The sequence below is a fragment of the Siphateles boraxobius genome, unplaced genomic scaffold (assembly GCF_051911475.1).
Source record: "Siphateles boraxobius isolate OS27281-9 unplaced genomic scaffold, OSU_SipBor_1 8, whole genome shotgun sequence".
NCBI lineage: Eukaryota > Metazoa > Chordata > Actinopteri > Cypriniformes > Leuciscidae > Siphateles > Siphateles boraxobius.
This window is the reverse complement of record NW_027509208.1, coordinates 25,592,273-25,618,787: the sequence shown is the minus strand read 5'-3', so window position 1 is coordinate 25,618,787 and position 26,515 is coordinate 25,592,273. Positions and strand designations below refer to the sequence as shown.

Sequence of the window (26,515 nt, the reverse complement as noted above, 5' to 3'; positions counted from 1 at the left end):
TAAAAACAGCCAGAATGTGCTATTCAGTTAAAAAATAAATACATCAAGTAATACAAAGGGCTATACTGCCCTCTTGTGTCCAAAATGATATCAACTCAGTACATAAAACTTTTTTATCAGGTATGGCTATTGTAATTAAATATAAATATATTAGGTATGTGGCTGTGAGGATCTTTTCCCACCGGTTAATCGACGTTAGACACCAGCGAGGCCTTTTAAATCGCTAATATAAAAGTGAAAGTAAAGTATAAGGACGTCCGCACGGACATTTATAGTGGTGGCGCTCGCAGTGCGCTCGAATGAATTTCTATGGAAGTAGAAATGAAAAAACGTTCGCTCTGTTCTGCTCGCTCGTCGCCATGGACGCACACCGTTATGAATGCCAGTGCAGCCGCATACTTTTTAGTGTCACTTTAAAATTAGCACCATATCGGGGGCCGATTGTTTCCGATTTTCAGGTAAAACACAACAACAAATGAGTAAATGACAGATTCGCTTAAATAGGCGCTTTTACACAAAATATTCCGTCATCATTTTTTTCAGTCAGCTCTTCACTCTCGTGATTAATGAATTTTGACTCCTGTTGCTGATCTTTGCTGCAACTTTCGTTCAGCTCACAATTTAGTAAGCAAACACGCTTCAAATGTGTTTTTATTTTATTTTTGTGTATACATGTGTGTATATATATTAGGGCTGCAACTAACGATTATTTTGATAATCGATTAATCGGACGATTATTTTTTCGATTAATCGATTAATCGGATAGAAATTAAATTAGATTTTTTTTTTATTATAACTAAATAAAACCGTAAATCAGGGTATTTATGTGTAAAAGTGTACTTTAAAAAGTGCAAAAGCCACACATTGAGTTTTACTAATATCAATATTTGCATTGTTTTTAATGATAATTGCTGATGGCAAGTTGACAAACATGATTATTGTTAAAAAAATGATATCCAACATATTATGTTTTAACACAATTTTTGTTAAAACAAATTTACACAGACATGTTGTTCAGATGTGAATATCTGAACTAAAAACAAACTAAAAACATCTAAAATATATAATTCATTTAATTTTTATTTAAAATTAATTATATATAAGGAATATAAGGATAAAGAATATAATATATATTATATATAATATATAAAAGAATAATATAAGGATAAATTGATTAAATAAATATAGAAAGACTGAAAACAATTGTGTGAACGTAGAGCCGCAGTAGATCGCGTTTGAAAAACAATTAAAACTTAGTGGACAAATGCTATAAAAAGCAAGGGGGTAATCCATCAGCCGGAAGTTGAAGCTGCCTCCGGGGGCCGCCATTGTAGCTGGCTATCACCTGCTGTTAGCATCCCATTGACTCCCATTCATTTTGGCGTCACTTTGACAGCGAATAACTTTACATCTGAGGTGTCCAAAGACTCCATTTGTCCATTATTTATTTCTAAAGAAACACGACAATGTATAAAAGGCTCCATTACTTTGTATCTTACGTTATGAGATAATAGCTTACGTATCTTACCTTACGTAGAAGCCATTCTTGTAGAAATAGGCTAAAAATTGCGTCATAACCACGCGACTTTGTCGCACAATAGAGACATTACCGTATAGACAGGAGGAGAAGCTCGCACAGTCTCGCAGGCAGTCTTTTACTGTCTAAAGTCAGCCCATGGCATAGATAGAGTCCATAAAAGCAACGCGACAAAATATTTAAACAACGTTTTTAAGGAATTGGAAATAATTCGATATGTGGCAAGTGAATACATATGAAGTAACATTTATCCACGAACTTTAAATTATTTATCTACTACTACACCTACGGGGGATGGGGAAATTAATTATCAGGAAATTATACAGGCAATGGAAGAAGAAAAAAAACATCTCAATGTCTATCGCGGTTAATGTTGTTCCTTTATTTATTTACACATCTACGCTTGAAGATGAATGTGATCCCGTTCGGAAGCCATATGTATAAAAATGCCTACATAACGTGAAATAAAGAAAAACGGTTTTGTTCAAGTGTTTGTGACCGTGATTTATTAGCCACACCTAGCTCACAATTCTTTATATATTGGAATATTATATGGTCATGTAATATTGAATGGATACGAAAATGACTCGAGGGGACATTATTATATGGTTCCTGGGCTCATACTAAGAAGTATTTTTTGGATGGGTTATTATTCTGTTTGATGTAGAAGGAAACGAAAAAGAAGGGAAAAAATTATTTGCATATGTGCCTATATTTGAATCATTTTTAATAATTTTGGAAGATTGTGCTGTAGCCTACATGCATTTATTTATCTGTTATGTTTGATTGTATTATGTGTGTGTGTGTGTGTACTAGCCAAATATTTAAATCTAATGGATATATACATAAACATGTTCAAAATAAACTAAACTAACTAACTAAAATTACTAGAACTGCAGATAGGCTACTCAAACGATTACAATCCTAAAGTAGGCTATTTTAAAGTCGATTTTAGCCACTTCTTCTTGAAATCAACGGGGTCGCTGTGTCCATTTCTTTTACTGTCTATGATAAAAAGAGAACGGAATGGAGGTAACGTTACCCAGCAAGCTAACAGGCTTGAGTAAAGGACAGGAGAAATTATGCATTAGTGCACAAGCATTCGCTGAAAACCACTGAGTACAGTGACTAAAAAACAATATTTTACTGCTGCTATTAACTGCCTTTATATTTAGTGCTTCGCTTTGTAAAGACCGTTTTAATTTAACCTATTTCTGCGGTAGCGCTATTTTAATCCATCACTTACGTTGCGAGCGAACTGATTGCGCAACCTGATGCTCGAGACAAAATACAGACATCCCAAGATCCCGGAAGTCCCGGGAGTCTCCCGCATATTGATTGCGGCTCCCTGATGCCCGCGAATTAGTTCAAACTCCCGAAATCTAGAGCGCGCAAGCAAGAGCGCGCATGCGAGACAGAAGAGACTGCTCCAAACCGTGTAGCGCCCGCGCTCGGCAGAGCGCCTGAGGGAGAGAGACCTTGCGTGTGTGTGCGTACCAGTAAACGCTCCCCGTGACGTAAGCAGACCAACTAATCGATAATGACATTCGTTGACAACGATATTCATAATCGATTATAATCGATTTTATCGATTAGTTGTTGCAGCCCTAATATATATATATATATATATATATATATATATATATATATAGCTTATGTTTCAAATATGAGTTAATTAACAATCGTTGGAAAGAATGGTACTTTTAAACATATCACTAAACCGTCATTAGGTGTCGCCAGGCGACCGTCTTAATGAGCGAGTCATTGATTCATTCGTTCAAACGATTCGTTTGAACGGCTGAGTCATTCATGAATGAGACAGATTATGGATTGGTCGTTGAATCTTTGAGTCAACCGATTCGTTCAAAATGCTGAATCATTCAGTAATGAGAACGCGTTGCTGTGAGATCCTCGATGGTTCTGCTGTGATCTTTGTTTAACTATTTTCGCTGCTGAAACAGAAAAAAAGTCAATATTGCATCTAAAATGTAGGTGATTTGACGTGTGTGTGTGTGTGTGTGTGATTGTGTCTGTTACAGTGATTGTTTAACCCTTGTTAAAGTTTAGGCCTTGTCTTTTTGGATATATATCTTTTTATATAAAAAAAATAGCACACAACCCATATATTTTAAATGTATTGTTTGCTTTAAATTACATTGAGATTTGTATGTTTGGTAATTGAACCTGAATGAATTTTAAATGAATGTGCTATATTTCAGATCATATATTTGTTTTCCTTAAAATTTGAACTAACACTAACTTTATTCTCATCTGAATGATAGATTATTTATTTATGTATAAAATAAAAACACATTTGATTTTTCTTTTTTAATCAATGTAGAATGTGTAACTGAAAAAATAAACAGATTAGGGCTCTGTTCGAGGACAAGAAATGAAAACCAATGCAATATGATGAATGTCCAAAAGATTTTTTTGCTTTCAAACTATGTGTGTGTGTGTGTGTGTGTGTGTGTGTGTGTGTGTGTGTGTGTGTGCGTGTGTGTGTGCGTGTGTGTGTGTGTGTGCGTGTGTGTGTGTGTGTGTGCGTGTTTGTGTGTGTGTAAGAGATTTTGGTTGGGTGACAGTTGTAGTTTAGCAGTACAGTTTGACAAAAGCACAATGTTGTGTTTTATTGCGATTGTACACAAATATAAGTAAACACTTTGCAGTTTGAATAATGTCCTGTATGAACAAAAGGACGGAGTATGTTTTTATGTCTACATTGTTCAATCACGCCTCACACACACACACACACAAACTATTTTTCTAATCAGATCAGGCAAATATTCTGTCTTGGCACACTTCATATAACTTTCAAACTTGTGTACTTATTTCATGTGTCCATTAAGTCCATGAGACCGTAGGGTGTCTCATTTTTCATTTTAGGTTTCAGAAGGTTGCTCACGCATACTTTGTGGTTGATATGTGCCCTCAATGCACACTTTTGCAGAGCCCACACCAATGCAAGCTCTACAGCACACATCTTCTCAAAGGTCAAAGCGGGGTTACGTTATTGCCCGTCATGCACAGTAACCCCAAAGGCACCGGGGTGGCGGTGCCACCGGCTTGTTTATATATATATATATATAAATATAGCTGCGAGCAGCGATGAAGGGCCAAAGCCGGCGGCACCGCCACTCCGGTGCCTTTAGGTAATTAAAGGCACCGGGGTTGCGGTGCCACCGGCTTGAGCCCGTAATCGCTGCTCGCAGCTATATTTATTATTATTAGGGCCCAAGCCTTGAAAAGGCGAAGGCCCTATTGTTTTCCTAAGGATTATTAGGGCCCAAGCCTTGAAAAGGCGAAGGCCCTATTGTTTTCCTAAGGATTATTATTATTATTATTATTATTATTATTATTATTATTAGGGCCCAAGCCTTGAAAAGGCGAAGGCCCTATTGTTTTCCTTAGGATTATTTTTTTTTTTTCTCCTCTTTTATTTTTCTTACGACTATTCGGGCACTTTTGGGGCTCTTAACGTGCACGAAAACTCTTGAAACTTTGCACGCGGGTCAGAACCCGCGGCCATCAGGGTCGGGGTGAAGATGGTACCCGGGCGTGGCAGGGGGGCTCGACAGCGCCCCCTGGAACGGGGTCCGAAAACTTGGTCCATAAATCAAACACGCTTGTATGTAAGAATATGAAACTCGGTACACATATAGATCTCATCGGTTCATATATACTTCATGCTCTTACTTTTTACCCCAGCCCAACAGGAAGTCGGCTATTTAGGGTTGTTTGTAAAACGCATGCAATGGAATTTAAAGTACTTCTCCTAGAGAATTCAAAGAAATGCCACGAAACTCGGTCAGCATGAAGTCAAGACATTGAGGATGAAAAATTGCGAGGGGATTTTTGATATCTCGAACGGTGTGGCCGTGGCGAGGAAACGAAATTATGGCGAGAAACGTGAAACAGGAAGTGTGTTATAACTTCTGCATACATTAACTGATCTTGATGAAACTTCAGCAGTGTGTTCGTTGTAAGAGGCCGATCACATGGATGTGACTTTTGTGAGTCAAAGTTATAGCGCCACCAACTGGCAGCAGGAAGTGTGTCACTTTCAAAATGCTTCGAAATCACCCTCTTATTTTAACCCAATTTGCTTCAAACTTCATCTGTATAATGTAAACATACGCCATATGTAGACCTGTGAATGGATTCTTGATATCTTTGATACTGTTGCCGTGGCAACACATCAAACTTTAAAATTCTTTTTTGATGCTTTTGAGACTCGAAATTGCATGAAACTCGACAGACATGTCACATATATTAGCCAGTAGACATGTGCAAAGTTTCAGGAACGGGCATGGTGCAGGGACTCAGTAGCGCCACCTTTTGACAAAAGTGAGAGGGTTAGTTTCATAGTTTTACCTGCAATCTTAAAACTCGGTAGGCATATTGTTCAGATCAAGCCGGACAACTTTCTAATTTACAGATTTTGGTTCCGAACAACAGGAAGTCAGATATTTTGGTTTGAATGGGATGTTTTGGAGTAATCTCTGTCCCTCTCTCCCTCTCTCTGCATACCTCTGTGTCTGTGGGGGGAGGGGGATGTGTCTGTTTGAGTGACAAAGCTTTTAATTATTGTTGATCAAGGTTTTGGGGGCTTTTGGGGCCCTTAACATCCTCTAAAACTCTTGAAACTTTGCACACGGGTCAGAACCCGTGGCCATCAGGGCCGGACTGAAGCTGGTACCCGGGCGTGGCAGGGCGGACCGACAGCGCCCCCTGGACTGGGATTCGAACACTTGTCCATAAATCAAAGACACTTGCATGTAATAATATGAAACTCGGTACACTTATAGATCTCATTGGGTTGAACAACTTTCGTGCTCTAAGTTTTACGACATCCCAACAGGAAGCCGGCTATCATGGTTTGTTTGGAAACGCATACCCCTGAAATTCTATTTAATTCTCCTTGGGAATTAATCGGATTTCAAGCAAACTCGGTCAGCATGACGTCAAGACATTGATGATGCTAAATTCCGGAGGGATTTTTGATATCTCGAACGGTTTGGCCGTGGCGAGGAAATTAATTTTATGACTAAAAAAGGACACATAAAGTGTGTTATAACTTTGCTCGTTTTACCTACAGTTACAAAACTTGCCACGCATATTGTTCTCATCAAGCCAATCGACTTTCTAATTTAAAGTCATTAGCTCAGAGCAACAGAAAGTCAGATATTGTAGTTTGAATGGATTTCTTGTCCCCCTGCCATTCTGTTTGTGTGTGTGTGTGTGTGTGTGTGTCTGTGTGGGGAGGGGGGGAGGGGAGGAGGGGAGGGGGGGGTGCTCTTTGAGTGATAGTTTAGTTTAAACACCAACTCATACATAGGGCCATACTGCCCTCTTGTGTTCAAAATTATATACATATTTGGTATGTGACTGAGGATCGAGAGCTTTTAAATACGGACGTCCACATTGATAATGGTGGCTCTTGCAGAGCGCTCGAATGAATAAATTAACTAAACGTTCGCTCAGCTCTGCTCGCTCGTCGCCATGGACGCGCACCATTATGAATGCCCAGTGTTTCCCCTAGGATTTTTTTTCAGGGGGGGGGGGGATTGGGGGAACTGCTAGTGTTGCGGAGCGGGTGTATTACGAATACGTGGTGTAAAATTTTTAGCAATCAAAAAGCATGTCTAATTAATTGAAATAGTGTATTATGAATCATTAAACGTATACAACATTTAAAAAAAAATATGAAAAAAAATGTCACACTAATTCTGTGTTGTGTTTTTTCTGGTAATAAAATGAAGACATAAAACACAAATTTGATCATTTATCATCAATTTTAATCATATGAAATTAAATAAACTTTTTGTCAAATAACGTGCTGCACAATGAGCTTTACTGTTAAAGTCCCCATGAATTCAAAATTGACCATACTTACTCTGTTTGCTTAAATTGATCGTTTTGTGGTGAACAATTCATCCATGCAAGTCAATCCACACAAAAAAATTGTTTGGCTTCGTAATCTTTAATCAAAATCTGAAATTTCCCCTCCCCTCTGCGTTGGAGGACCTTGCCTGATGACGTAGGTTTCACGGTTTGGGCGTCTTCTTAACATCCGTAATCACGCCCCTCCAACTGACAGTAGACAGGCTGAATGAAAACACCTACTTTTCTAGATCCAATCAGGTGCTAGTTGGGGAAAAAGCCACGCCCACCATTTTGCCTCATTTAGTATTCCGTTTCTCTCGGAAATACGTCACAACACTGGAGAAAAGTCGTTTGCAACTTCCGGTTCACGGGGACTTTAAAATTAAAACATGGATTATTCCTTAAATTCAGTTTTGATGATAATTTATTTGGATTAGTGTTAGTATTATTACATTGGGACATATCTAAATTCTACTGTACAACGGTAATATATTTCTGTCAAGTTAAACCGAACTTTTATTTTGACGGGTTGCCGTGAAGACCTTTTGAGTTTGTTTGTTTATGTCATAATGATAGTTTTTCTCAAATGAAGCGGTTAAATGATCACGAAGTGACTTTCGGAGTGGATCTAGAGCCTAAATACTAGTATCTATTAATAGGTACTAGTATCTAAAAGGTCATTCTCTCTCTCTCTCTCTCTCTCTCTATCTCTGAGCCAATATGGCAAGCCGTTTTAACATTTAATCATTTTAACCTACTAGTCTCTATTTTCATGCTACTAGTACTTTTTTTTTAGATACTAGTATCTATTCCATTAAGTACTAGTACTTATACATTAGCGACTAGTGCTTATTCTGTTTAGAATATTCAAAGTGCTTATTCAATTTTTAAGCTTATTTATATTTTCAGAGCAGAAAATCCGATTTTTCTGCTTATTCAATATTGCATCTAAAATGTAAGTGACTTGACGTGTGTGTTTGTGTGTGTGTGTGTGTGTGTGTGTGTGTGAGAGAGAGAGAGATTGTGTCTGTTACAGTGACAAGAGTTTAACCCTTTAAGGCCTTGTCTTTTTGGATATATATCTTTTTTTTTATAAAAAAAAAGTGCATACAAGCCATATATTTTAAATGTATTGTTTGCTTTAAATTAAATTAAGATTGTATGTTTGGTAATTGAACCTAAATAAATTTAAAACTAATGTGCTATATTTCAGATAAATATATTTGTTTTCCTTCATTTTAATCAACACTAACTTTATTCTCATCTGAATTATAAATAACTTATTTCTGTATAAAATACAAAATCCCGAATAATCCAGACCAACCAGAGCGCACTATTTCTACAACATCATCAGTGTTGAAGCAGAACTACCAGAGCCGTTCGGCAGATAGCGAGCAGATATTTTGTGTCACGTCGTGCACAATAACCCTAAAGGCACCAGGGTGGCGGTGCCACCGGCTTTATATATATATATATATATATATATATATATATATATATATAAATATAGCTGCGAGCAGCGATGAAGGGCCAAAGCCGGCGGCCCCGCCACCCCGGTGCCTTTAGGTAACTAAAGGCACCGGGGTTGCGGTGCCACCGGCTTGGGTCCGTAATCGCTGCTCGCAGCTATATTTATTATTATTATTATTATTCTAACGACTATTCGGGCACTTTTGGGGCTCTTAACGTGCACGAAAACTCTTGAAACTTTGCACACGGGTCAGAACCCGCGGCCATCAGGGCCGGGCTGAAGGTGGTACCCGGGCGTGGCAGGGGGGCTCGACAGCGCCCCCTGGAACGGGGTCCGAAAACTTGGTCCATAAATCAAACACGCTTGCATGTAATAATATGAAACTCGGTACACATATAGATCTCATCGGTTTATATATCCTTTGTACTTTTACTTTTTACCCCAGCCCAACAGGAAGTCGGCTATTATGGTTTGTTTGGAAGCGTATGCCCCTGGAATTCGATATACTCCTCCTAGAGAATTCAACCAATCACCACCAAACTCGGTCAGCATGATGTCAAGACATTGAGGATGAAAAATTGCCAGGGGATTTCTGATATCTCGAACGGTTTGGCCGTGACGAGGAAACGAATTTATGGCGAATAATGGAAACAGGAAGTGTGTTATAACTTCAGCATACATTAGCTGATCTTAATGAAACTTCAGCAGTGTGTTCGTTATAAGAGGCCGATCACATGGATGTGACTATTGTGAGTCAAAGTTATAGCGCCACCAACTGGCAGCAGGAAGTGTGTCACTTTCAAAATGCTTTGAAATCACCCTCTTATTTTAACCCGATTTGCTTCAAACTTCATCTGTATAATGTAAATACACGGCAGATGTAGACCTGTGAAAGGATTATTGATATCTTAGATACTGGTGCCATGGCAACGCATCAAACTTTAATATTCTTTTTTTATGCTTTTGAGACTCTTAGCATACTTGAAATTGCATGAAACTCGACAGACACATCACATTTATTAGCCAGTAGACATGTGCAAAGTTTCAGAAACGGGCGTGGTGAGGGGCTCAGTAGCGCCACCTTTTGTCAAAAGTGGGGGGATTATTTTTATCTACAGTAATAAAAATCGGTATGTGTATTGTTCTCCTCCAGCCAGACAACTTTCTAATTTACACTCAATAGCTCCAACCAACAGGAAGTCAGATATTTTGGTTTGAAAATTGTCATTTTATGTCTCTCTCTCTCTGAGCCTACGTCTCTGTGTGTGTGTGTGTCTGTGAGTGTGGGGAGGGGGAGGGGGGCTAGATTAACCATTTCACTGCTGTTTGGTCTGGCCTGCATTAAAAAAGAAAATAAATGTCTTACGCCTTGTATTTTTTAAATAAGTTGTATTAATAAGTAAAGGCATATAACCAGTTGAATTGTAGTGCATTGAAAATAGTTTTATATAATTAGTTTATTAATTAAATTAACTTGGTCCATAAACTTGGTCAGAAAATTTGGTCCATAAATTAAACACACTTGCATGTAATATTATGAAACTCGGTACACATATAGATCTCATCGGGCCAAACAACTTTAAGCCAGCCCAACAGGAAGTGGGCTATTTTGGTCTTAATGTGGATTTTTGGCAAAATCACCCTCTGATTTTTTACCCACTCCTCTTAAGTGGTTTATTCAATTCCCACCAAACTTTTTCAACATGATGAAAATACATTAAAGAAGCTAAATTGTGAATGGCTATTCAATATCTCAAATTGTTTTGCTATGGCGAGGGATTAAAGTCATGTCAAAAAAGTAAACACTAAAAGCCTCATATCTTCTAAAAAATTAATTATACACCATTTATTTCTAGATAAAATTACACAAATATCAGAACTAAACCCATTTTATTCTTGTTTTCAATTTAAGAATAATGTACAAGTTTAAAAACAGCCAGAATGTGCTATTCAGCTAAAAAATAAATACATCAAGTAATACAAAGGGCTATATACTGCCCTCTTGTGTCCAAAATGATATCAACTCAGTACGTAAAACTTTTTTATCAGGTATGGCTATTGTAATTAAATATAAATATATTAGGTATGTGGCTGTGAGGATCTTTTCCCACCGGTTAATCGACGTTAGACACCAGCGAGGCCTTATAAATCGCTAATATAAAAGTGAAAGTAAAGTATAAGGACGTCCGCACGGACATTTATACTATAGTGGTGGCGCTCGCAGTGCGCTCGAATGAATTTCTATGGAAGTAGAAATGAAAAAACGTTCGCTCTGTTCTGCTCGCTCGTCGCCATGGACGCGCACCGTTATGAATGCCAGTGCAGCCGCATACTTTTTAGTGTCACTTTAAAATTATCACCATATCGGGGGCCGATTGTTTCCGGTTTTCAGGTAAAACACAACAATAAATGAGTAAATGACAGATTCGCTTAAATATGCGCTTTTACACAAAATATTCCGTCATCATTTTTTTCAGTCAGCTCTTCACTCTCGTGATTAATGAATTTTGACGCCTGTTGCTGATCTTTGCTGAAACTTTCGTTCAGCTCACTATTTAGTAAGCAAACACGCTTCAAATGTGTTTTTATTTTATTTTTGTGTATACATGTGTGTATATATATATATATAGCTTATGTTTCAAATATGAGTTAATTAACAATCGTTGGAAAGAATGATACTTTTAAACATATCACTAAACCGCCATTAGGTGTCGCCAGGCGACCGTCTTAATGAGCGAGTCATTGATTCATTCGTTCAAACGATTCGTTCGAACGGCTGAGTCATTCATAAATGAGACAGATTATGGATTGGTCGTTGAATCTTGGAGACAACCGATTCGTTCAAAATGCTGAATCATTCAGTAATGAGAACGCGTTGCTGTGAGATCCTCGATGGTTCTGCTGTGATCTTTGTTTAACTATTTTCGCTGCTGAAACAGAAAAAAAGTCAAAATTGCATCTAAAATGTAAGTGATTTGACGTGTGTGTGTGTGTGTGTGTGTGTGTGTGTGTGTGTGTGTGTGTGTGTGTGTGTGTGTGTGTGTGTGTGTGATTGTGTCTGTTACAGTGATTGTTTAACCCTTGTTAAAGTTTAGGCCTTGTCTTTTTGGATATATATCTTTTTATATAAAAAAAATAGCATACAACCCATATATTTTAAATGTATTGTTTGCTTTAAATTACATTGAGATTTGTATGTTTGGTAATTGAACCTGAATGAATTTTAAATGAATGTGCTATATTTCAGATCATATATTTGTTTTCCTTAAAATTTGAACTAACACTAACTTTATTCTCATCTGAATGATAGATTATTTATTTATGTATAAAATAAAAACACATTTGATTTTTCTTTTTTAATCAATGTAGAATGTGTAACTGAAAAAATAAACAGATTAGAGCTCTGTTCGAGGACAAGAAATGAAAACCAATGCAATATGATGAATGTCCAAAAGATTTTTTTGCTTTTAAACTATGTGTGTGTGTGTGTGTGTGTGTGTAAGAGATTTTGGTTGGGTGACAGTTGTAGTTTAGCAGTACAGTTTGACAAAAGCACAATGTTGTGTTTTATTGCGATTGTACACAAATATAAGTAAACACTTTGCAGTTTGAATAATGTCCTGTATGAACAAAAGTACGGAGTATGTTTTTATGTCTACATTGTTCAATCACGCCTCACACACACACACACACACACACACACAAACTATTTTTCTAATCAGATCAGGCAAATATTCTGTCTTGGCACACTTCATATAACTTTCAAACTTGTGTACTTATTTCATGTTTCCATTAAGTCCATGAGACCGTAGGGTGTCTCATTTTTCATTTTAGGTTTCAGAAGGTTGCTCACGCATACTTTGTGGTTGATATGTGCCCTCAATGCACACTTTTGCAGAGCCCACACCAATGCAAGCTCTACAGCACACATCTTCTCAAAGGTCAAAGCGGGGTTACGTTATTGCCCGTCATGCACAGTAACCCCAAAGGCACCGGGGTGGCGGTGCCACCGGCTTGTTTATATATATATATAAATATAGCTGCGAGCAGCGATGAAGGGCCAAAGCCGGCAAACCGCCACTCCGGTGCCTTTAGGTAACTAAAGGCACCGGGGTTGCGGTGCCACCGGCTTGGGCCCGTAATCGCTGCTCGCAGCTATATTTATTATTATTATTATTATTATTATTATTCTAACGACTATTCGGGCACTTTTGGGGCTCTTAACGTGCACGAAAACTCTTGAAACTTTGCACACAGGTCAGAACCCGCGGCCATCAGGGCCGGGCTGAAGTACCCGGTACCCGGGCGTGGCAGGGGGGCTCGACAGCGGCCCCTGGAACGGGGTCCGAAAACTTGGTCCATAAATCAAACACGCTTGCATGTAATAATATGAAACTCGGTACACATATAGATCTCATCTGTTTATATATCCTTTGTACTTTTACTTTTTACCCCAGCCCAACAGGAAGTCGGCTATTATGGTTTGTTTGGAAGCGTATGCCCCTGGAATTCGATATACTCCTCCTAGAGAATTCAACCAATCGCAACGAAACTCGGTCAGCATGATGTCAAGACATTGAGGATGAAAAATTGCCAGGGGATTTCTGATATCTCGAACGGTTTGGCCGTGACGAGGAAACGAATTTATGGCGAATAATGGAAACAGGAAGTGTGTTATAACTTCAGCATACATTAGCTGATCTTAATGAAACTTCAGCAGTGTGTTCGTTGTAAGAGGCCGATCAAATGGATGTGACTATTGTGAGTCAAAGTTATAGCGCCACCAACTGGCAGCAGGAAGTGTGTCACTTTCAAAATGCTTTGAAATCACCCTCTTATTTTAACCCGATTTGCTTCAAACTTCATCTGTATAATGTAAATACACGGCAGATGTAGACCTGTGAAAGGATTATTGATATCTTAGATACTGGTGCCATGGCAACGCATCAAACTTTAATATTCTTTTTGGATGCTTTTGAGACTCTTAGCATGCCTGAAATGGCTTAAAATTGCATGAAATTCGACAGACAGATCACATTTATTAGCTTGTAGACATGTGCAAAGTTTCAGAAACGGGCGTGGTGCAGGGACTCAGTAGCGCCACCTTTTGACAAAAGTGGGGGGGTTAGTTTTATAGTTTTACCTACAATCATAAAACTCGGTACGCATATTGTTCAGATCAAGCCGGACAACTTTCTAATTAACTGTCATTAGCTCAGACCAAGAGGAAGTCAGATATTTTGGTTTGAATATGGTCATTTTCTCTCTCTCTCTCTCTGAGCCAATATGGCAAGCCGTTTTAACATTTAATCATTTTAACCTACTAGTCTCTATTTTCATGCTTCTAGTACTTATTTTTTAGATACTAGTATCTATTCCATTAAGTACTAGTACTTATTCATTAGTGACTAGTGCTTATTCTTTAGTACTAGTGCCTATTCTTTAGATACTAGTGCTTATTCTTTAGATATTCTTTTGAATACGTATTAGTAGCTAATGAATAAGTACTGGTATCTATTTAATAGTTACTAGTATCTAATGACTTAGTACTAGTATTTATTGAATAAATACTAGTATCTATTAATAGGTACTAGTATCTAAAAGGTCATTTTCTCTCTCTCTCTCTCTGAGCCAATATGGCAAGCCGTTTTAACATTTTATCATTTTAACCTACTAGTCTCTATTTTCATGCTACTAGTACTTATTTTTTAGATACTAGTATCTATTCCATTAAGTACTAGTACTTATTCATTAGCGACTAGTGCTTATTCTGTTTAGAATATTAAAAGTGCTTATTCAATTTTTATGCTTATTTATATTTTCAGAGCAGAAAATCCGAATTTTCTGCTTATTCAATATTGCATCTAAAATGGAAGTGACTTGACGTGTGTGTGTGTGTGTGTGTGTGTGTGTGTGTGTGTGTGTGTGTGTGTGTGAGAGAGAGAGAGAGATTGTGTCTGTTACAGTGACAAGAGTTTAACCCTTTAAGGCCTTGTTTTTTGGATATATATCTTTTTTTATTAAAAAAAAAGTGCATACAACCCATATCTTTTAAATGTATTGTTTGCTTTAAATTAAATTAAGATTGTATGTTTGGTAATTGAACCTAAATAAATTTAAAATTAATGTGCTATATTTCAGATCAATATATTTGTTTTCCTTCATTTTAATCAACACTAACTTTATTCTCATCTGAATTATAAATAACTTATTTCTGTATAAAATAAAAAATCCCGAATAATCCAGACCAACCAGAGCGCACTATTTCTACAACATCATCAGTGCTGAAGCGGAACTACCAGAGCCGTTCGGCAGATAGCCTGCAGATATTTTGTGTCACGTCGTGCACAATAACCCTAAAGGCAACAGGGTGGCGGTGCCACCGGCTTTTAATATATATATATATATATATATATATATATAAATATAGCTGCGAGCAGCGATGAAGGGCCAAAGCCGGCGGTACCGCCACCCCGGTGCCTTTAGGTAAAGGTATGCAAATTTTTCCGCCATTTTGAATTTTGTCGAAAAACTACTTTTGCGAACTAGTCCCTGGTTTTTCGCCCGATCGGAACCAAACCAGTGCAGAAATGTTCTCTGGAGTCTGAATATCAATAATTATCAAAAAAAGTTGAAATTTTGATTCACGTTCGCTAGGGGGCGCAAAATGAACGTTGTGGGCAAAGCCTATTTTACTAAAATGGCTATAACTCGAGAACTAAATGAGATGTCCTCACCAAACTTGACACACATGTGTATGAGAACAGTCTGGGGTCACAGTAAAAAAACCGCGTCGATCTATCTCTAGGTGGCGTTTTAACATTAAAAAACATAAATAAGGCTATGACCAGCTGACCGTTAGAATTGAATTGACAATTAATATTGGTATGCAGTGTCTTGGTCCAAGGCCCCATGTATATGTATGAGGACATTGGCGTATCTCAAAAAACATGGCCGCCATCGACCGATGAAGTTTGAGCACCTATGAGACGAGGTTAACGGAGGCTGATCGGAACGAAACTCGATGGGCACGTTCGACTCATGGCCAAAGAGGCCTGTCAGAATTTTGAAAGAAATCGGCCACTAGTTGGCGCTAACGAGTTTTACGGCTCTGTAATCACGTGGTGTTGCACACATCCCCACAAAATGCATATCATTTGATAGATCTCCTCATGTTAAACAAATTTGCCTCTGGAGCCATTGCTGTCAATCAAACCGTTCATTAAATATTCACGAATATGTTAAAAACCTACTTTTGCAAACTAGTCCCTGGTTTTTCGCCAGATTGGAAACAGACCAGTCTAGGACAATTATATGGACTCTCTAGATCAATAATTATCGAAAAAAAGTCGAACTTTGCCCTTGGGTTTGCTATAACAGGATCATTTATAAAAAGGGGCGTGTCAAAACACACTCAAAAGCCTATAAATCATAAATAAAAACTCAAAACTTCACAAAAATGGTGAGCATATGTGACATAACATCATGAACAAGCTTGCAAAGTTTTATGGAGATCCGACAATAGTTGGCGCTATAACTGTTGAAAAGCTTTAAAACCATGTATTTCCTATGGTAAATTGCTTGTATTGGCTGTAAATGGTCTTTTTCAGCTATGATCATATAATGCTCATATCATAATGTTCAAAATCAGTGCAGTACAATACTCTGGACTCTCTAGATCAATAATTATCAGAAAAAGTTGAACTTCTGCATTTGGATGACTTTAATAGGATTTACTTCAAAATGTGGCCTTGACCAAGTGTCCCTGAAAGCCTCTATCTCTTCAATGAATGCTCAGATCTTCTAAAAAACAAGTCAGAACATGTGACTCTAAATAGGCATGACAATTTTCAGACAAATTGGAGCAAATATGCCTTTTAAACAGTTAAAAATGTGAAAATGATATGAACATAATGGCATATTAAGCCAATAAGTGGTTTTCTACTGCCCCCTGCTGTTTAAAATAGTCATTTTGTCATGCTACTAACTAATATAATTCTATAATTGTTATTTAGACTTTATAAAATCACTATTTTAACATTTACACTCACATTTAGTCAAAATTCATCTATTGAAGTATTGCTACTGACTATTGTGGCACATTGAGATGTGAATCCTGAAGGAGACTTGCAGTAAACATTTTTTTCCATCACATAGTTCAAATGTCTGTATCTACAACAGAATGTGTGTGTGTGGTCCTATATTTCTGAATAAATGCTGAATAATCGGATTAATAGATTACAAAGACATTATGTGAAATGCTTATAGACCATTAACGTATATTTTCATAATGACACATCCCAATAGCATTGAAAAAATCAACAAAAACATTTGTCTTTGTGTGTGTGTGTGTGTGTGTGTGTGTGTGTGTGTGTGTGTGTGTGTGTGTGTGTGTGTGTAAGCATATGTCTAAATAAGAGACCTGTGAAAACACTTCATTAATAAGTATAATGGCCAGCAGAGGGCAGTAGAAGACCACTTATTGGCTCAGTTTCATTTTCACAGACTTGGTTTTCACCACTATTCTGCACTAAAGCAAACCTGTTTTTCCATGTTAACTATTATAAGACAATCATTTTTGTCAGTTTATCACTTCATTGCTATTGACACTTCACATCAATGCTAGCAATGTGGTAAATCATGGTAAATCACAATAGAAACATGGTAAATCATAGTAAATAATACTATTACTTGGTGTATCATGGCAAATCATGCTAGCAATGTGATGAATCATGGTAAATCATGCTACAATCATGGTAAATCATTCTAGAATGTGGTATATCATGGTTAATCATTCTATAACATGGTAAATCATTCTATAACATGGTAAATCATGGTAAACTATGATAAATCATGCTAGAATCATATTAAATCATACTAGAATGTGTTCATTTGTGGTAAAACATGCTGAAACAGGGTAAATCATGGTAAATCATACTGGAACATGGTAAATCATGAAAAATCACACTAAAATTTGGTATATCATGGTAAATCATGCTAAAACAAGGTCTATTCCATCTATGATGTCAGTGGTTAAATGCTTGCTACATAAAACTTCATGTCTTTTGATGCTTTTCAGCTTAACTGCCTTAACTGCTTGAACACCGCTAAATGCTGCTTGCAGCTTTAATTAGGTGTTCAAGGACTTTAGTGCTGAAAACCTATTGTATTTGCTATTTGAAAAAAAATTGCCCTAAAACGCATCGTGCAGCCCAAACCGTAAGGCCTAGAGACTTGAAACTCGGCCAGATGGTAGGCCACACTTTTGGTGAGAACCCATCAGAGTATGACCCCGATTGGCCCATAGGTGGCGCTACAGCAACCAAAAGTACTAAATTCCTCTTAACTCCTCTTAACTCCGTTGGTCCTAGCCTCAAGCTTTTCACACCACTGTGATCCCTGGCTCCAGACGAACAAGGTGTATATCTCCGATTTTGATTTAAGCAACAACAAAAAAAAATTACGTCCAATTTTGTCCAAAACCTACTTTTGCGAACTAGTCCCTGTTTTTTTGCCCGATCGGAACCAGACCAGTCTAGGACAATTCTCTGGACTCTCTAGATCAATAATTATCGAGAAAAAGTTTAAATTTTAAAAAAATTGGGTGGCTGTAACAGGGTCATTTAGAAAAAGGGGTGGGGCAAAATACACTCAAAAGCCTGTAAATCATAAATAAAAACTCAGAATTTCACCAAAAATTGATGAGCATATGCGTCATAACATGGTGAAGAAGCATGCAAAGTTTCATGGAGATCGGACCATAGGTGGCGCTATAACTGTCAAAAAGGTCTCATTCTTATTAGGTGTTCAAGCACGAAGTGCTGAAAACCTATTGTATTTGCTATTTGAAAAAAAAAATTGCCCTAAAACGCATCGTGCAGCCCAAACCGTAAGGCCTAGAGACTTGAAACTCGGCCAGATGGTAGGCCACACTTTTGGGGAGAACCTATCAGAGTATGACCCCGATTGGCCCATAGGTGGCACTACAGCAACCAAAAGTACTAAATTGCTCATAACTCCTAGACCGTTGGTCCTAGCCTCAAGCTTTTCACACCACTGTGATCCCTGGCTCCAGACAAACACGATGTATATCTCCGATTTCGATTTAAGCAACAACAAAAAAATTACGTCCAATTTTGTCCAAAACGTACTTTTGCGAACTTGTCTCTGGTTTTTCGCCCGATCGGAACCAGACCAGTCTAGGACAATTCTCTGGACTCTCTAGATCAATAATTATCGAGAAAAAGTTAAAATTTTGCAATTGGGTGGCTGTAACAGGGTCATTTAGAAAAAAGGGCGGGGCAAAATACACTCAAAAGCCTCTAAATCATAAATAAAAACTCAGAACTTCACAAAAATTGATGAGCATATGCGTCATAACATGGTGAAAAAGCATGCAAAGTTTCATGGAGATCGGACCATAGGTGGCGCTATAACTGTCAAAAAGGTCTCATTCTTATTAGGTGTTCAAGCACGAAGTGCTGAAAACCTATTGTATTTGCTATTTGAAAAAAAAAATTGCCCTAAAACGCATCGTGCAGCCCAAACCGTAAGGCCTAGAGACTTGAAACTCGGCCAGATGGTAGGCCACACTTTTGGGGAGAACCTATCAGAGTATGACCCCGATTGGCCCATAGGTGGCGCTACAGCAACCAAAAGTACTAAATTGCTCATAACTCCTAGACTGTTGGTCCTAGCCTCAAGCTTTTCACACCACTGTGATCCCTGGCTCCAGACGAACAAGATGTATATCTCCGATTTCAATTTAAGCAACAACAAAAAAATTACGTACAATTTTGTCCGAAACCTACTTTTGCGAACTAGTCCCTGTTTTTTCGCCCGATCGGAACCAGACCAGTCTAGGACAATTCTCTGGACTCTCTAGATCAATAATTATCGAGAAAAAGTTGAAATTTTGCAATTGGGTGGCTGTAACAGGGTCATTTAGAAAAAGGGGCGGGGCAAAATACACTCAAAAGCCTATAAATCATAAATAAAAACTCAGAATTTCACAAAAATTGATGAGCATATGTGTCATAACATGGTGAAGAAGCATGCAAAGTTTCATGGAGATCGGACCATAGGTGGCGCTATAACTGTCAAAAAGGTCTCATTCTTATTAGGTGTTCAAGCCCTTTAGTGCTGAAAACCTATTGTATTTGCTATTTGAAAAAAAAACATTGCCCTAAAACGCATCGTGCAGCCCAAACCGTAAGGCCTAGAGACTTGAAACTCGGCCAGATGGTAGGCCACACTTTTGGGGAGAACCTATCAGAGTATGACCCCGATTGGCCCATAGGTGGCGCTACAGCAACCAAAAGTACTAAATTGCTCATAACTCCTAGACCGTTGGTCCTAGCCTCAAGCTTTTCACACCACTGTGATCCCTGGCTCCAGACAAACAAGATGTATATCTCCGATTTAAGCAACAACAACAAAAAATTACGTCCAATTTTGTCCAAAACCTACTTTTGCGAACTAGTCCCTGTTTTTTGGCCCGATCGGAACCAAACCAGTCTAGGCCTATTTTCGGGACTCTCTAGATCAATAATTATCGAAAAAAAATCGAAATTTTGCATTTGGGTGGCTGTAACAGGGTCATTTAAAAAAGGGGCGGGGCAAAATACGGTCAAAAGCCTATAAATCCTAAACGAAAAGTCAACACTTCACAAAAATTGATGAGCATATGTGTCATAACATGGTGAAGAAGCATGCAAAGTTTCATGGAGATCGGACCATAGGTGGCGCTATAACTGTCAAAAAGGTCTCATTATTATTAGGTGTTCAAGCACGAAGTGCTGAAAACCTATTGTAATTGCTATTTGAAAAAAAAAATTCCCCTAAAACGCATCGTGCAGCCCAAACCGTAAGGCCTAGAGACTTGAAACTTTGTCAGATGGTAGTAGAAAAATCGAGGAGAGGTTATCAAATTATGAGCCCGATTGGCCTATAGGTGGCTCTATAGCAACCAATTGCGCGAAACTGCTCATAACTCCTAGACCGTATGTCGTAGACTCAAGTATCTTATATCACTGGAAAGCTGGAAACCTGGAGTAAAAAACATATATCTACGATTTCATTTCCGCCATGATAGATTTTCCGCCATTTTGAATTTTGTTTAAAAACTATTTTTGCGAACTAGTCCCTGGTTTTTCGCCCGATCGGAACCAAACCAGTGCCAAAATGTTCTCTGGAGTCTGATTATCAATAATTATCGAAAAAAAGTTGAAATTTTGATTCACTGTCGCTAGGGGGCGCAAAATGAACGTTGTGGGCGGAGCCTATTTTACTAAAATGGCTATAACTCAATAATTAAATGAGATAGCTTCACCAAACTCAGTACACATGTGAATAAGTTCATTCTGAGGTCACAGTAAAAAAATCGCGTCAATCTAACACTAGGTGGCGCTATAACATTAAAAAAAACATAAAAAGGGCTATGACCACCTGACCGTTAGTCCGATTGACTTGAAAATTGGTATGCAGTGTCTTGGTCCAAAGCCCCGTGTATGTATATAAGGACATTGGTGTATCTCAAAAAACATGGCCACCATCAGCCAATGAAGTTTGAGCACCTATGAGACGAGGTTAATGGAGGTCGATCGGAACGAAACTCGGTGGGCATGTTTGACTCATGGCCCTAGAGGTCTGTAAGAGTTTTGAAAGAAATCGGCCACTAGTTGGCGCTAACGAGTTTTACAGCTCTGTAATCACGTGGTGTTGCACACATCCCCACAAAATGTATATCATTTGATAGATCTCCTCACGCTGAGCAACTTTGCCTCTAGAACTATGGCTGTCAATCAAATCGTTCATTAAATATTCACAAATATGTTAAAAACCTACTTTTGCAAACTAGTCCTAGGTTTTTTGCCCGATCGGAACCAGACCAGTCTAGGACAATTCTCTGGACTCTCTAGATCAATAATTATCAAAAAAAAGTTAAATTTTTGCATTTGGATGGCTGTAACAGGGTCATTTAGAAAATGGGCGTGTCAAAATACACTCAAAAGCCTATAAATCATAAATAAAAAATCAGAACTTCACAAAAATTGATGAGCATATGTGACATAACATGGTGAAGAAGCGTGCAAAGTTTCATGGAGATCGGACCATAGGTGGCGCTATAATTGTTAAAAAGCTTCAAAACCATATATTTCCTATGGTAAATTGCCTGTATTAGCTGTAAATGGTCTTTTCCATCTATGATCATATAATGTTCATATCATAATGTTAAAAACCAGTGCAGTACAATACTCTGGACTCTCTAGATCAATAACGTCTGCATTTGGATGACTTTAATAGGGTCACTTCAAAATGTGGCCTTGACCAAGTGTCCCCGAAAGCCTATATCTCTTCAATGAATGCTCAGATCTTCTTAAAAACAAGTCAGAACATGTGACTCTAAATAAGCATGACAATTTTCAGACAGATTGGAGCAAATATGCCTCTATAACAGTTAAAAAGGTGAAAATGATATGAACATAATGGCATTTTAAGCCAATAAGTGGTATTCTACTGCCCCCTGCTGTTTAAAATAGTCATTTTGTCATGGTACTAACTAATATAATTCTATAATTGTTATTTAGACTTTATAAAATCACTATTTTAACATTTACACTCACATTTAGTCAAAATTCATCTATTGAAGTATTCCTGCTGACTATTGTAGCACATTGAGAAATGTGAATCCTGAAGGAGACTTGCAGTAAACATTTTGTTTTTCCATCACATAGTTCAAATGTCTGTATCTACAACATAATGTGTGTGTGTGTGTGTGTAATCTTGACACACATGTGTATGAGGACAGTCTGGGGTCACAGCAAAAAAAACGCGTCGATCTAACACTAGGTGCCGCTATAACATTAAAAAAACATAAATAGGGCTATGACCAGCTGACTGTTAGTCCGATTGACTTGAAAATTGGTATGCAGTGTCTCATAACTCCTGTGAACAGGAAGGGGGCCAGAGCAAATTACAGTGCCTGACATCATACTTGCAAGATCACACACCTCTTTAACATTAATTTTAGTTATCTCCGACTGGCGAAGTCGAACATCATTAGTGCCGACGTGAATAATAATCTTAGAGAATTTACGATTAGTATTTGCCAGCACTTATAAATTTGCTTTGATGTCAGGCGCTCTGGCTCCCGGCAAACATGTGACTGTAGTGGCTGGTGTCTCTATTTTCACGTTCCATGTAATAGAATCGCCAATAACTAGGGCACATTCAACAGGATTCTCAGTGGGTGTTTCACTGAGTGGGGAGAATCTGTTTGATGTTGTAATCGGAACGTAAGAGGGTGTTTTGTTCCGCGACTACAGCGTCTCACAGTCACCCAATTGCCCTGCTGCACAGGCTCTACTTCAGCCGGAACCAAACAATGTACAGTGTTCTCTAAGCTAATCGCATCAAAAGTAGTATCTAAAGCCCTTGCACTCTTACAATTAACCTCAATTAAAGTTTGGATGCGTGCATCTAGTTCTGAAATCTTCTTCGTCACCCTGACTATCTCACTGCATTTATCACATGTAAATCCTATGCAGACGGAGAAGGCTATACTATGCATGTTACATGAAGTGCAAGTGACAATAAGAGGAGAATATGACATGACTCACCATGTTTGTTGACTGATTCTACTTACCACAGCTTTGATGGATTTGTGAAAGGCGAGAGCGAGCGAGCTAAATAAATAAATAAAGAGCGAACGGATGGCACGCTAACAGGCTAGCAAATTTGTAACTTGTTGTGCTAGCAATGATTAAGATTGAAGCTAGCGATGTCGGGTTAATATGTGATGTTGAGTAAGTTGTATTTAGCAGTATAAACAACAGGGAAATGTAGTAAATAATGATTAAAAACAGAAAGATATACGAAGCTACAGACACAAACCAGCAGCAAGGCAGACAGCATTAACCTCACTTTTACGGCCGGAACACGCCCCCTCAGCCGGACTGAGTGGCAAAAGAGCCTGCTTCTTGACTAGATTTAATAGGGGAACCTGAAAAAATCGAGTAAAACTAAATATTAAAATATATATAAATATTAAAAACTAATCATGTCCTGTTTTGTGCTGTATTGAATGGAAAATTATAAATACAATTGTATATAAACACTGGACTTTTTTTTAAAAGAAAGAAAACAAGCATTTGATTAATATACAGAAATTTTATATCCAACCTTGCTATTATCATTGGAATCCGTTGTTGCAAGTACTGCAAATGCAAGGGAGGCAATAGTTGTAAAAATCCTACCACTGAATGAGCTCTCATCATCATCATCCGCATACCTGGTCTCTGTTGTGAAAGTTTTACCTGGCAACACAGGGAATAAACCTGTTGTTTATTTCCTGTGTTGCAAGGTAAAACTTTCACAACAGAGTCCAGGTATGGGATGATAATGAGAGCTCATTCAGTGCAGAGTTGGTGATCAGAAACATATGTGTTTCAGTAATTAAAGGACTGGGACCACAATGCCCGTTCCTTAATGATAATGACACTTAATAAGTGTACACGCCAACACAAATAAAACAGAGTAGATTTCCTTACTTTTCTTGATCTCACAAGTAATCTTGCTTGACAGCCATGTGATATGATATGACCACAGGTCACTATGGCTACCAAGTAAACTTTTGTTAAAAAAAAAGTTTTAGTTGATGACGTGATGACAGCAATATTTAGAACAGGTAGGAAATGTAAGCTTTTAAAGTTTAGGTTAATAAATAACTTGCAATTCCTGTATGTTGGTAGTTATATGTAATAGGTTGACTGTTTTTTTTAGCTATTTTCTATTATCAAATCAGAATGCTTACACTCTTCTATGACCTTATAATCACGGTTATTGTGAACATTGTGATCACCTCAGAAAATATGTAGCTTCAAGTGTCATCTTTCCTGTCTCTGACCAACCAGCTAGATGTCAACCAATCTGGCTTCAAGAAAGGCCATTCAACCGAGACTGCACTACTGTCGGTCACAGAAGCCCTGCGGATCGCAAAAGCTGCTTCCAAATCTTCAGTTCTCATTCTGCTGGATCTTTCTGCTGCCTTCGACACTGTGAATCATCAGATCCTTCTGTCCACCCTCTCATCACTGGGCATCAAAGGAACTTCCCTCCACTGGTTTGAGTCCTATCTCACAGGTAGGTCCTTCAGGGTTACATGGAGAGGCGAGGTATCCAAAGCACATCAACTGAACACAGGGGTTCCTCAGGGTTCAGTTCTTGGACCGCTCCTCTTCTCCATCTACACCACATCATTGGGACCCATCATACAGGCACATGGTTTCTCTTACCATTGCTATGCTGATGACACCCAGCTCTACCTCTCATTTTAACCAGATGATCCCACAGTAGCTGCACGTATCTCAAGCTGTCTGGCGGACATCTCGGCATGGATGAAGGAACATCACCTGCAGCTCAACCTGGCAAAGACTGAGCTTCTCGTCCTCCCTGCCAAGCCGTCTCTACAGCACAACTTCACTATCCAGCTAGAGTCATCCTCAATCACCCCATCAAGGTCGGTCAGAAATCTTGGAGTAATATTTGATGACCAGCTGACCTTCACAGACCACATTACAAAGGCAGCTCGATCATGCAGGTTTGCAATGTATAACATCAGGAAGATCAGGCCTTTCCTAACTGAGCATGCAACACAACTTCTCGTCCAGGCCCTGGTTATTTCTAGGCTTGATTACTGCAATGCTCTTCTAGCTGGACTTCCATCATGTGTTACTAAACCTCTACAAATGATCCAGAATGCTGCAGCCCGCCTTATCTTCAACGAGCCCAAAAGGGCTCACGTCACTCCTCTGTTCATCTCACTGCATTGGCTACCACTAGCTGCTCGCATCAAATTCAAAGCTTTGACGCTTATTTAAAGATCTACCACAGACTCAGCTCCGACCTACTTTCACTCCCTACTACAAGTCTACGTCCCTACCAGAAGCCTACAATCGGCCAAGGAGCGACGGCTCATGGTGCCATCACAGCGAGGCACTAAATCACTCTCCAGAACATTCTCATTCACGGTTCCATGCTGTTGGAATGATCTCCCCACCCTCGTAATGCAGAATCCCTGACAGCATTCAAAAGACAACTGAAAACTCATCTCTTCCGTGAGTACTTAACATAAAAAAAAATCAAAAAAAAAATAATCTTCTTCTCTTTTAAATCTTTCCTTCCCTTTTAAATCTTCCCTTGTCTGGCTTTTGCTACTCTGAGCAATACCTGAACTTTGTATTTTGAGCACTTCTTGCGTCGTTCTTCCCTCTTCACGATGACTCGCTTGCTTTAGTCCTCAGATGTAAGTCGCTTTAGATAAAAGCGTCTGCTAAATGACTAAATGTAAATGTAAATGTTCAAGGGTTTATATGTGTGCATATTTCTTTAGAAATGTTGGCCCATATTGATAGGATAGCATGTTGCAGTTGATGGAGATTTCACATCCAGAGCACGATGCTCCCGTTCAACCACATCCCAAAGATGCTCTATTGGGTTGAGATCTGTTGACTGTGGGGGCCATTTTAGTACAGTGTACTCATTGTCATGTTCAAGAAACCAATTTGAAATGATTCGAGCTTTGTGACATGGTGCATTATCCTGCTGGAAGTAGCCATCAG

The 26,515-nt window shown here is 38.4% G+C and overlaps 1 protein-coding gene across 7 annotated transcripts in view; it reads left to right on the top strand.

The window, feature by feature from the left end:
- The window catches only part of cep128 (centrosomal protein 128), a 165,673-nt gene that overhangs the window by 39,245 nt on the left and 99,913 nt on the right, over nucleotides 1-26,515 (top strand). The gene's annotated exons all lie outside the window — the stretch shown is intronic.